This window comes from Periplaneta americana, chromosome 3 (genome assembly GCF_040183065.1).
Source record: "Periplaneta americana isolate PAMFEO1 chromosome 3, P.americana_PAMFEO1_priV1, whole genome shotgun sequence".
In the NCBI taxonomy this organism is placed as follows: Eukaryota; Metazoa; Arthropoda; class Insecta; order Blattodea; family Blattidae; genus Periplaneta; species Periplaneta americana.
Genome location: NC_091119.1, coordinates 150903682 through 150916383, shown reverse-complemented (window position 1 = coordinate 150916383; position 12702 = coordinate 150903682). Strand labels below are relative to the sequence as shown.

General features: G+C 34.3%; 2 long non-coding RNA genes across 2 annotated transcripts; both read right to left on the bottom strand.

Moving 5' to 3' along the window:
* Nucleotides 1-6168: 6168 nt before the first annotated feature.
* Nucleotides 6169-8520, bottom strand: LOC138696637 (uncharacterized). Its single transcript, XR_011331430.1, has 3 exons — nucleotides 8281-8520; nucleotides 6960-7078; nucleotides 6169-6281 (listed from the first exon to the last, which is right to left on the bottom strand). It is a non-coding gene; the product is annotated as an uncharacterized lncRNA (long non-coding RNA).
* Nucleotides 8521-8925: 405 nt separating this feature from the next.
* LOC138696636 (uncharacterized) lies at nucleotides 8926-12314 on the bottom strand. The gene is made up of 3 exons (XR_011331429.1): nucleotides 12178-12314; nucleotides 11842-12046; nucleotides 8926-9020 (listed from the first exon to the last, which is right to left on the bottom strand). It is a non-coding gene; the product is annotated as an uncharacterized lncRNA (long non-coding RNA).
* Between the last annotated feature and the right edge of the window lie 388 nt (nucleotides 12315-12702).

The following is a 12702-nucleotide window of genomic DNA, read 5'->3' as shown; positions in this document are numbered from 1 at the left end:
GTCGCCATTTCCTCGTTGGTAGAAACAGGGTGGACCACGGGAAGGTGAGGATGGCATTTGGATAGGAGAAGTAGAAGTCAGTAGAAGAAAAAATCACCAGATACAAATTCAATTGGCTAGATCATGTAAGAAGAATGGAAAATTCAAGAATCCCAAAAATTATGATGCAATATAAACCTAGAGGACATCGTCGACCAGGAAGACCGTTAAGAAGACTGCTAGATGGGGCCGAAACAGGTCTACAGAGGCCTAATTCGTGAAGGATGATGATGATGATGATGATGATCTTTGTTTTTTTCTAATGCCACTCAATTTGCTGCTTGTTTTTTTTTTTTTTAGAATTTTCGATTGCGTATTAACATCGACCTATCTACAACACTGGATGTCCGACATCACATAGAAGTTGTTATCAGTACTTTTTTCTAGCGGAACGCTCTGGAACGGCGTTCGGGCACTTTTTTTTTTTTTTTCTTTTTTCATCATGGAACAAAATATGTGTGAATAACTATGTTTTCAATACAATTTTTCTTTGAATTCCTCCTTAGTTGGACGAAAAGGAGGTTAAAAAGACAAAATTCCCGTGCAGTGAACAGTAATTATCTCCCCATCAGCTATAAAATATTCTACACAGAGTTCCATCACATTTTTTCCAGAAGAAAATCACTGGTTGTTATTATTATATCAGTATTATTACTAATAAAAAACAAATAAGTGTGTCGTTATATCATGGACGTTCGGTAAAGTGTGTCATCAGTCAAAAAAGGTTGGGAACCACTGATTTATGGTATGCCTAAGTACTTAAAAATTAATGGGACTTCATTTAGACAAATAACATAAAATGGTGATTTAACAGTACCGTACTTAAAATCGGCCATAATACATATACCGTATATATTTTCTTTGTAGGGATTTGTTTTATAGGTCTACTTAAGACTAAGTGACAAGTGACAAGTATTGGCAAAAAACTAAGTAAAATATGTTTTGCTTTACGCTCAGTAACTAAAATATCAGGTCTGAATTTTGCTCGATCTGTCTATTATGCCTGCTTTCATTTCCTCATGATCTATGGTGTAATATTCTGGGGAAACTGAACCAACAGTAAATTAATTTTCAAATTATAGAAGAGTGCTTTGAAAATGATCATAAAAGCAAGCAAGAGAATCAGTTGCAGACAAATTTTCAAAGAATTACGTATTCTGCCACTTCCTTGTGTTTATATCTTAGAGACCCTTGTCTACATAAAACAAAACTGGTCGGCTTCCAGTAAAACTTTAGCATACATTCACATAATACAAGAAACAAAAACGACCTGTCCTCTCTCTCACATAAAACTTCACGGTATGAAAAAAGTTTTACATATACTGACTTCAAATTATACAACAGGTTACCTCAGCACATTAAGGAAATACCTACAATTGGAAAATTTAAAAAAGTAGTTATTAAAAATTTATAGGAAAAATGTTATTATTCATTACAGGAGTATTTAAATGAAGACTAAATTCAGGAGTGATGTTCCTGCATGTTGCATGTCATCATCTGGAGTACCGGTATGAAGAATTCTGTCACTAGAATCTACACTGATTATATCAATTACTACAGGATGCAATGAACGGATTATGAATTATTATTTTCAGTTATCTTGTAAAATGCCTTTTATTATTCTCAATCATTCTGTTATTCAATGCATCTTTGATTTTAGTTATTATGCACCTATAGGTTTAATGTAGTGTTGCTAATTTTTAATTGTAAGATTTTATGTACTGGTAGCTTGATTTTGACAAGTCTATTGACAACTAATAAATGAATATGAATATGAAATTGTAGACAGTATATGTCCGCATATCACTCTGTGTTTCAGAATTTAATTATTTTTTATAATAGGCTAATATACTTCAAAATTAAAAACCCAACACACTAAAAATTTAGGCTTAAAGATTGCTTTTTAAAATTAATGTGAACCTAACCATAATGAAAATTTTACAAAAATGAGACTTTCTTTTTCTGGAGAATAATAATTTATATTATATGTATAGAATTATTTTGTATTGTATAATTATTAATTATAATTGTATTGTATAATTATTAATTTCAATTCAGGAATCCGCCCCTGAGCACGAGTTCTACTCTTTCAGGGGCGAGCTAAAGTTTCTCTGTATATTTTATAATTTATGTTACAATTATTAGCAAAATAATAAATAAATAAATAAATAAATAAATTTCTTTAATTGAAAACTAGTTCAAACAACAATTTTAGATTTAACAATAACTACAAAAGCTAATTTGAAAAATAAAGTACGGTAATCTTGGAAATTACAGAAATTGAGCAAAACAAAATATTTTATTTTTAAGTGAAAAGTTTACACCTCTGTATCTGTAATTCTTTCTCGACATAAATTATAATTTCAGAGCCAGCAAACAGGATCCGTATGTTGGTCTTGTAAGAGGATTAATGAAAACAGTTCTATACTGTGTCTTCACCATGCCAAGTCCATGTCCATATTACACTATTGTTCGAACTAGAGGAAAATGAATTTTAGCCCTTCAATTACAGACCTACCAGTACTATTGGGTATTTACTAAGTGGGCTAGAAGAACGTCAATAAGAATAATGTTGAAACTGATCAGGAATAGAAAAAAAATTGGCTGGGTAAGTGCCTAAGAAAACTAAAAAATGCATTGAAAGGAATGGTGAACAGGACAAAAATTCGGGGCTGAAGAAGATATTAGATGATAGACAACATTAAGATACCTATACCGGTATGCAAAATTTCTGTCATATAATCTTCTTAAATAAAGTTACTGTATTTTAATGTTCTACAGATTTGAGAAATATTATAACAGACGTAAATACGAAATACATTAATTTCATGATGAGGTGTTAACGCAAATAAAGCATAGGCATAATATCAACAACTGTACAGCTTTGATATGATATGAGAGTAGTTGCATGTCGTGATTGCGTTGGAGCATCTAAAGAAAAGATTGTAGACCATGTAAATCCGACTTAACATGAGTATAATGAAAAATTACAATTATCTTCATGCGTACTTGCAAATCTAGAAATAATATGCACCCTTCCTCATTTAGGCTCTACCATTCTGTCACTTACTTGAGCTTGAAATTTTGAAGATGATTTATTTTCTCCTTTCTTCTTACTACCCGCACTGGATTCTTTCTTTGTAGATTCAGTACCGGTACTAGACAGGCTCTCATATAAGCTCTTTTCAAGGCCAAATTTGGAGGTGAGGGTTTCTTGATTGAATGTGAACAATTGAGCCACAGCTCGCGCTCTGGTCACTGTAATATACCGTATATAACATGTAAGAGTGTAATTCTCTTTGTGTTAATACAGTGTGCCTATTGCAACGTAGGAGGTAATATACCTTTATGGCATGGTTTCCGTCATTATCAAATATTCTAGTGAGGTTTTACCCATTATCTTGGAGAAAATTTAAAAAATAAAAATTTTATTTCTAATTCTCCAAGAAGAACAACAGTGGCTATGTTCAGATTAGTAACTGAACATGACTGTTTGGCAGTACATCTCTTCAGAATTGGAATTTATACATCATCAAAATGTATTCTCTGCAGAGAAGAAGATTCAGCTATGACCTTGCAGCACATACTATATTGCAAAGCTACCAGTATCAACATTTCAGATAAAAGTGTTAATAACATTACAAACATTTGCTGTTATCTGTTTGAGGTTTTTTCCAGGGTTTTTCCTCCACCCATTAAGAGAAAATACTGGGTACAGTAACTTTCGGCACTGGGCCCTGGATTTATTTCGCTTGCATTATCACCTCCATTTCACTCAGATGCTGATAATCATCGCAGTTGATAAAGCGTCGTCAAATAAAACAGTTAAAAAAAAGTATTTCCGGTACTATCACTTTTCTGTATTTAAAGGCTACTTACGTCATAAATTATATTTTTCGTAGGAATTTCAGTGCCTGTTCTGATAACATTTCACCAGAACATAGACTTTAATTCATATACGGGGATGATCATACTTATAATCTTTGCCTAGGCATCCCATGTAAAAGCAATTTTTCAGAATAGGAACATAATAGTACCTATGACAAAAAGATCTGTGTCTCATACCATGTCGTTTAGAACCACTGTGAAATATGCTCCCAATTACAAGAATACAATTCTTATGATGCTCTCTTTTCTGCATCATGATAGTCTCTACTGCGTCCTTCAGTACCTACCTATTGCCTCGAAATGCTTGGCCTTTAAGATTTGTTGATTCACCAGACCATTCTGCATTCCCGAAAAGTCAATGCTGTTGTTTCATTGTGTTTGTCTTAAAGCATGGTACTTTATCGTGCAGGAAACAAACCCCCTGAGGATCAAGATTTGTTACCAAATGTTTTCTAAAATGATATTCCTTAAATAGTCGCCATTCCATGGTGCACTTTCTTTTTTGATGATCTATATAAGATTGAGTACTGTCTGAGAAACAAATAGTGGGCATAGAAATTATCGATGTGGAATGTGTGTAAAAATAAATAATTAAAGAAGTTATAATAGCCAATTTTGGTTTTGGACGCCTAGGCAAAGATTACGACCAACTCTGTACATGCACTATATTGCAGTTACTTTTTCCTTTTTAGGAAATAAATTTCCTTTCTTCACTATACGATAGAATAAATATTATGGACTTATATTTTATATGTATGAGTTGCTTCTTGTCCATTTATGTGTACCAGTAACATCGTAACTTCATGTTTCGTTCTTAATTGAGAATATGTTTATCAGTTTATGCAATTAAGATCATATCAGTGAACATTGCTCAAGGCTTTAATTTACGATAAATAACATGTTAAATAGTTTCTTCTGGTTATTTACTTACTATGTTTTGTATTCGATAGTTACCAATTTTCAACAGTATAGCACACAGAAAATCACATCAAAAATTAATATACCAATAGGTACTCACATTTCCTTCAAATATGTGTATTGCACTGCATATGCAAAGCGTAGAATATGTTTACATTTTTGATAGGTACGTTAATATTAAATTTACATATATGTCAATACCTCCAGGATAGTGAAGTGATGTAATGTCTGGGAAAGCTAAAAAATGCATATTCTGAGGAACTGAATCCTTAGCTTTGACTTTTCCAGAACTGCGTTGAGTTTGCTGTGGCTGACTCACCATGATTTCTAGAGGCCAACATTGGTACCTGCAAACGACCAAGTTTAAACAAGATTTAAGTATCACATTCTGAAGTTATAGGTAAATGCCATAGACCCTGAAAAATGAAATTAATTTCATTTAATGTATTCCATAGATCTTACATTAGCATTGAGAGTTACAGAGGGTAGTGATGCGCATTCCATAACCTCTCCTATCCAACTCCCATCCTCACCTTCTCGTGGTGTATAACATGTTTTCCCTTGGATGCTATGCTTATCCTGACACACAATAAACCAATATCAATAAACTTATAAGAACAGGCTTTGTTCCAACACAAAAAATGCTAAGATTACGTCATTCTAAATGGGAGAAAAAGAATCTTCTACAAAAACATTAAAAAACCAAATTTGCATTTTAGAAAAGGTTAGGCCTACACACCTAAAATTAAGTTTGAAAATGCCAAGTAATTAGAAATATTTACAAATTTAATAAAAGAAAACCTACTAGATTTCATACAACCAAATTATGACCTACAGATGGTGGAAGAAGTTAAAAAATCAGAAACACCTAAAGATATTTTGAAAGCCTTAGCTCTTGAAACAATCAACATCAAATACCCCCCTGAAAAATGGTTATATATTTACACAGATGGATCATCTAAAGACTATATGACAGGAGCTGGAGTAACATGTTCTCCCTTCTCCTTATATCGCTCTGTAGGTCCTGATACCACTAACTATGAAGGAGAGATGGTCTCAATACAATTGAATTAAATAAATGAAAATGATTCTTTCCACCTGTATTCTATAACTGGTCAATAACCAACACAGTTTACTATGTTATCAAGAGGCGATATGAGCCTCAGAGGCACAACAAATGGTAAATAAATATAAAAGTAAATGGATTAAATAAAAAGCTTAAATTTAATATTTTTCCAGCATTTTTCTTCCACTTTCGACCTTCTTCTATACTACCACATTCTACTCACTTGTTTAGAAGGCTGCATATAGTGTTTCCTGCCTTTTTGGAAATCCAACACCTCCTGAGAGTATTCCATTCAACACGAGAATTGTTCTCCTCCAGAATAACATCCAGATCAATGTTTAGGTCACACTTTGCAGTGTCGTCACTCGTGCTGGCATATAGACCACATCAGAATTTTAAGTGTGTTCAAATTATTGTTCAATGTTAAGAATATTTAATATACAACTCTGTTTTTATAAACTATATGAAATTGGTTTTATGATATCTAAATGAAAATTTTGTGATTGTGAAGTCTAGATATTCCTAATATTTGTATTCTGTTTTACATCAGAGCTAATGTGTTCCATTTTATGTCTTCCCCCCCCCCCCTCTCAATGGCGGATACTTGACTGTTCATCATTCACCCATATGAAGCCAGTTGTGTAGACCAATTATCAACAAAGACGTTACCCAGGGTGCACCACAGGAGGCTCGTCCATGCTACACCCATGATGAGATGAGATGATTATGGGAATTTGTTAGGATGCCATAGAGGAATCGGAGCTCCTGGAGAAAACCCCTGTGTTTTTTGACCATGGGCTTGCCCAACACCAGGGATCGAACCTGTGTCCACAGGATTGTAAATCTAACACTTCAGCCACTAGACCATCGTGGTAGCCCATTCATGTATCTAATATGTAAATGTTTTTATCATTTATACTGAACATTGTTATTAAGTTTAGAAATATTAATTTCATAAGAAGTCATTTGCCCATACCTTGACGGTGAAGTAGAAAGAATGTACATTATATTTATCACCTTTCTAAACATAGCTGCAATTACTAATTACCTGTATACAGAGTATGCAGCTCTCCCTGCAAGATTAGCCAGTCCAGACCATCTCTTTCTTTTATCCACATCACATACGTTTGTTAGGAAACCATAATTAAATCTTATTTCTTCAAGTTCCTGTAATGGACAATGTTCATTGTAACAGAAAAAAAAACTGCATGAAATCTTCCCTATAAGATAACTGTTGGATAGAGATGTAGAGTCCGAAGTTCATCATTTATCTCTCTATTTTTCGTCTACCTTTATTTCTGTCTCTGCATAGCATAAGTCATCAGCATAATCTCGGGGTAACAATTTCAAGAAATGAGGTAGGTTCATATTCTCACTACGTTAGGAAAACATTTTCAGTGTTTTTATTTGACATTTTCATTTTCCATAACGAAGCCCCTACTTGCCTAAATTCCATGAGCAATTAGCACAGTAGACAGATTGTATAAAATTAAGAAAACCACTATATTATGAAAAGAGTGGACTGATTTACAGTTGTCGTTTGACGTAGTGTAGTGGCTACGTTATTTTCCTCTATATCTAAGGCACATGGGCTCGATTTAACTGGGAGGAATGGATTTTTAGACAGAAAAAGCCATAAGTGCTGCTTCATTGGATGAGGAATTAAGGCTGTTGTAGATTTACTGCATTTAAAAGACCTCTATATTAAGGACTTCCATTATTTCATTCACAACTCTTGGTACCGGTAACAGATCTTGTCCCGACAACAACTGAGGACACCTTTGTTGAAGAGACGTAAGAACATATCAATTCACAATTTCACTAGTCAATAGATTTGTGTAATGATCCCGTCGGCGTATTATTACGAGATGTACAAGGTGAAAATGAATAATAATTAGATCGGTTGAGAAGGATCAGTGACTTAATTGTCACGTTTCTACATTACAGGTCAATCAGTGATATTAACAGTAGAGTAATATGACATGGTTTGACAAGGAAGGCAAACTGTAGTAACAGTATTTCATTTCCCAATGCTTTCAATTCAGATATTATTTATTTGGTATTGGAGTTAGAAATGGCCGACATATTTTGCTTGGAGTCCTCATTCAGAGACAGAGTTATTTTTAAGTGTCCTAAATTGCCGTAAATATACAACACGAACCTCCTAGCTTTACTTCCCTTCCGAATGATGTCATGTAAAGGATTTTTATCAAAGTCCATTACCCTCAGAAGAATTTGAACCTGCGAACTTCGGATGATCCAGTGACCACTGTGGTAATTCCAAGACCACAGAGACGACTAAGAGTGCAAGTTATAATTACAATGGAATAGCTGAAAGATCATTGGAGACTGATTACTGTAGTACTTACATCTCGCTGAAAAGGAAACACAGTAGTTGCTGAATAGTTCATTGTCTCCGTCATCATTGGTAGAATATTGTACATTGATTCCAGTGTAACATACAGTATGTTTGCATCTTCGATCTGTTCGGAAGTAAGCAATGGTTCTTCAATACTTGCTGTTACAGATAGACGTGGCAAATTGGGCCATGATATAACCTGTTTTCCTGTTAACTTTTTGTCTGGCTGTACAATCAGCACCTCCTGTATTGAAAGCTCACCTGTTTATGGAAACAATCATGCAATTATATACTTTATAAAATGAATTAATTAATTTTTAATACTGTATCAATATAAGATGTTTTCACATATTCCACAGTAATTAGAACCTATACATCTTGATTACACAACTTTTAACACTATATCACTTTGGAAAACGTATTATATGTCTTTCACGTGTTAAATCTTATGTTACCTTGTTAACATGTTTCGGCCTGCTATTGGCCATCATCAGAACAATCAGTTCTGATGGCCGAAACATGTTAGTTAACAAGGTAACACCAAATTTAACACGTGAAAGACATATAATATGTTTTACATATAATACGTTTTCCAAAATTAGAAGCTCTTGATAGGACATAATAGACCAAAGGGTTATTTTTCCTTACCAAGTAAGAGAGGTAGCAAGTCTAAATTACATCGACCCAGTATCTGTGACGTATCACCTTTTGGAGCTTTGACAGACTTGGGGCTGGCTTCAATAATGGTGACTGTAACAAAAAAGAAATACAAGAAAATTAATAAAATCATTGCCTTTACCGGTACTATATGTTTATTTACCGCTTGTTGTTAGTCATATAACCACAAAATGTGAAGATTGAATGATACTAGTTGATTACTAAGCTCCAGTTTAAGCTTTAACATAGCCTAGATAATTATTTTCACAAAATACTTCTATCATAACATGTTATTATCATACATAACATTAATCTATGTAAAGATTATTAAGTTTTTGGTCCTACAGAATTCTCTGTTATGGTTATTATTTGTTAATGACGGAGAAAAATTCGCTCTGGCACCAGAGATCGAACCCAGGACTCCCAGTTCTGCGCACTAGGTGCTCAATCCACAGAACCAGATCGAATCTTTCTTCTTTGTTTCTTTTCCCCTTTATGGCCTTACTCCATATTCGACATATATTATGTCATCATACAAGGAACGCACTTTTATGAGTGACTTGTGCGGTCAGGACTGCACAGTTTGTTTGCACTGTTAGACGATTAATCTATGTAACCATAACAGAGAATTTTGTAGGACCAAGAAATTAATAATCTTTACATCGATTATTCGTCTAACAGTGCAAACAAACTATGAAGTCCCGGCTGTACAAGTTCCTCATAAGAGTGTGCTCCTTGTATGATGATGTAATGTGTCGAACATGGAGTAAAGCCATAAAGGGAAAAAATCAAAAGAGAAAGATTCGATCCGGTGCTGTGGATTGAGCCTCGGCGTAGCTCAGTGGTAGAGCCTCAGTACATAGAACTGGGGGTTCTGACTTCGAATCCCGGCGCCAGAGTGAATTTTTCTCCATCATTAACAAATCATAAATGCATAATATTATTCAATTTTGCGGTATTAGATTCTGTAATGACAGCAGCTCCGACATCAAACATTGTGTGTATGGCTGCACTATAAGTAAGGTGACCAGGCATCCTGATTTGGCCAGGACAGTTCCGGTTTTCAGAGTCATGTCCCTTTGTCCCCACCAGGTTCGGCCAGGAAGCTTGGATGTTCCGGTTTTCCCAAGTCAAATGAAATGACCAATAAATTTGAGATTGTAAATGAAATCGCTTTCTTTCAATACTGGTGAATATTTATGAGTACAGGCAGAGATAGGACTTTAGCATTAGGTTAAATTGTGAGTAAAAAAAATTCGTGTCATGACGTAACAATGTTTCTCGCATTTTATCAAGTAAACCCAATTGCAAAAATGAGTCATAAGTAAAATTCTAGCACGTTAGATATGTCACTCTTGCATTTAATAATATAATATGACATTGTTGGGTCAGTTTTATAATCATAAGATTATTTGCCTTTTCATGGCTCATAAGTTGATGAACCTGTAAGTGCAGAAGCATAGAGAAAGCAAGAAACAGAATGATCGCGTGTAGAATAATATTTATACCTGATCGACAAAATTAACAATAGAAGAGTTTTTGCGGTAGTTACGCATTTGGTCCCAGTTTCGACTTAGGAATATGGTCACCTTATCATAAGTATTTCATGCAAGAAAAACTTTTCTCTACTAGGAGGCCCCATATTTAAATAATGCTACGCCCATAGGCTCGAAAAAATTTTGTGTCCACAACCAACTTATTCATGCAAATTTTAGACATTTAGCAGTTAAACTGTAAAACAAAGTGGTATGTAAATAACAATTTAATTCCATTGCTGTGGAGTAATAGTTAGCATGTCTGACTGTTAAACGAGTGGGTCCGAGTTCAAAACCTGGTTGGGACAAGACAACTGGTTGAGATTTTTTCCAAAGTCTTCTCTCAACCAATTGAAGCAGAATTGCTGGATAACTTTCCGTGTTGGACCTTGGACTCATTTTGCCGTCATAATTACACTTATGTTCATCTCCATTTCTTTCCCATGTTTGGCTTTCAAAGTATAAAGGCTCTTACAATTTGATGCTAGGAACATGAAATTATAACTGCATGTTCTATATATTGTGATTAACAAAACACGTCAGCATTTTTTTATATACTGAATACTTTCGAAATTAAAAATAATGCACAACTTATTTAGTTGACATTAAAAATGTAAGATTTTGAAATTGCACATATTTTTAGAAAATTTTCTCTCTTTTATAGATGTAAATTTAAAATTCTGTGTACTTAGTTCTTTTTTAACCGTATCAGACATGTTGTAAAAAAAAAAGTGATGCATGAAACTTAATTTTGTAAGAGGAGATAGATTTTGAAAATATGGATTTTTTAATTTGAATAACTCAAAAACCATTCATCTGATCATAATGAAACTTATATGCGAGAATACTTATAGAAAGAAGATGAAGTGCACAAAATATGAAGTCTTTACCTAAAAAATTGTAGAAAATAAAAAAATTTCAACCCTCAACCCTCTTAACATACTATGCTACTATGCTACTATCTGAAGCAGGCTCTACGAAGTAGGAAACAATCCAAAATTTATTTTCAGCTCGATTTTTTTTTCCTTTCTCAAAATTTTTCCACCTCTACTAATTTTCTGCCCTGGACCTGGGCCTATGTGGCCCATGCATAACTATGAACCTGTGTACTACAATAATTGAAGAGTGAATGTGGAAAAAGGTAAAAGTGCTAACATAGGTAGCCGATATTTTTAATTGATTGAACGTACGATTGGAAACAATATGGAAATTGTTGATAGTGGCATTTGGGTCTGGACGTTTCTGAGTAGAATAAATTTGTTTTACATTTTTCCAAGTCTCGCATTACAGTTTTGGACGGTTTTATTCAAATACTGAAAATGCTTGTTTGTAGCACTTTTACCCTTTCCCATATTCACTCTTAAATTATTTTTACTTACACAATACTGGATTTGCCACAATTTGATCTAGACTTTGCGGTTTTGTGGGATTGCACCAAAGCAATACTTCCAGATTCACTTCTGTTTGGATACCGTCTTCTTGTGATTCCTGTGATATTTGTATGGATTCTGAGATTCCCAAAAAAGTATCCATGTGTTCAGCCTTAACCTTCACAACTGTAGCAGATTGCTGACAAATCCCATTCTGTAGAGATGATATAAATATTTATAAACCTTAATGAGTTGCAATTATCAGTATTTAGCCTATACTTTTCATAACTGGATCTGTCCAGTGGATGTTAGTTTGTATTGTATGAATAAACTGATTATGCTTACATGAAAATTTTCCAATATATTCACTCGGACTTTGATGGATCTTTCTTCAGGCTCATGTTGAATTAAAGGTTCTGCTACCACTTGAACACTGTTTCTTGTACTCTTCTCTCCACCTCCTTTTACAGCTGACTGTAATTAAAAAAATCCATATGTTATATTAGCCTATATCTTACGATGGATTTATAATCCTGTGGACCCAGATTCTATCTCCAGCGTACCCCCAATTCATAACTTGTGTTGGGGAAACCCATGATCCAGGTAATGCAGGGGTTTTCTCCGGGAGCTCCGGTTCCCCTGTAGCATCCCAACAAATCTCCACCATCATCTCAACGTGGGTGTAGTGTAGACCAGCCTCCCATGGTGCACCCTGAGCAATGACTCTATTGGTAAATAGATCTACAGAACTGACTTCATGTAGGTGAATGGCGAACAGACAAGTACCCGCCATTAGTTAAAATATTATTATACCTCTGATTGAGGTTCTGGCTGATATGTACAGATATGGAATTAAAATTTGGAGCAAGT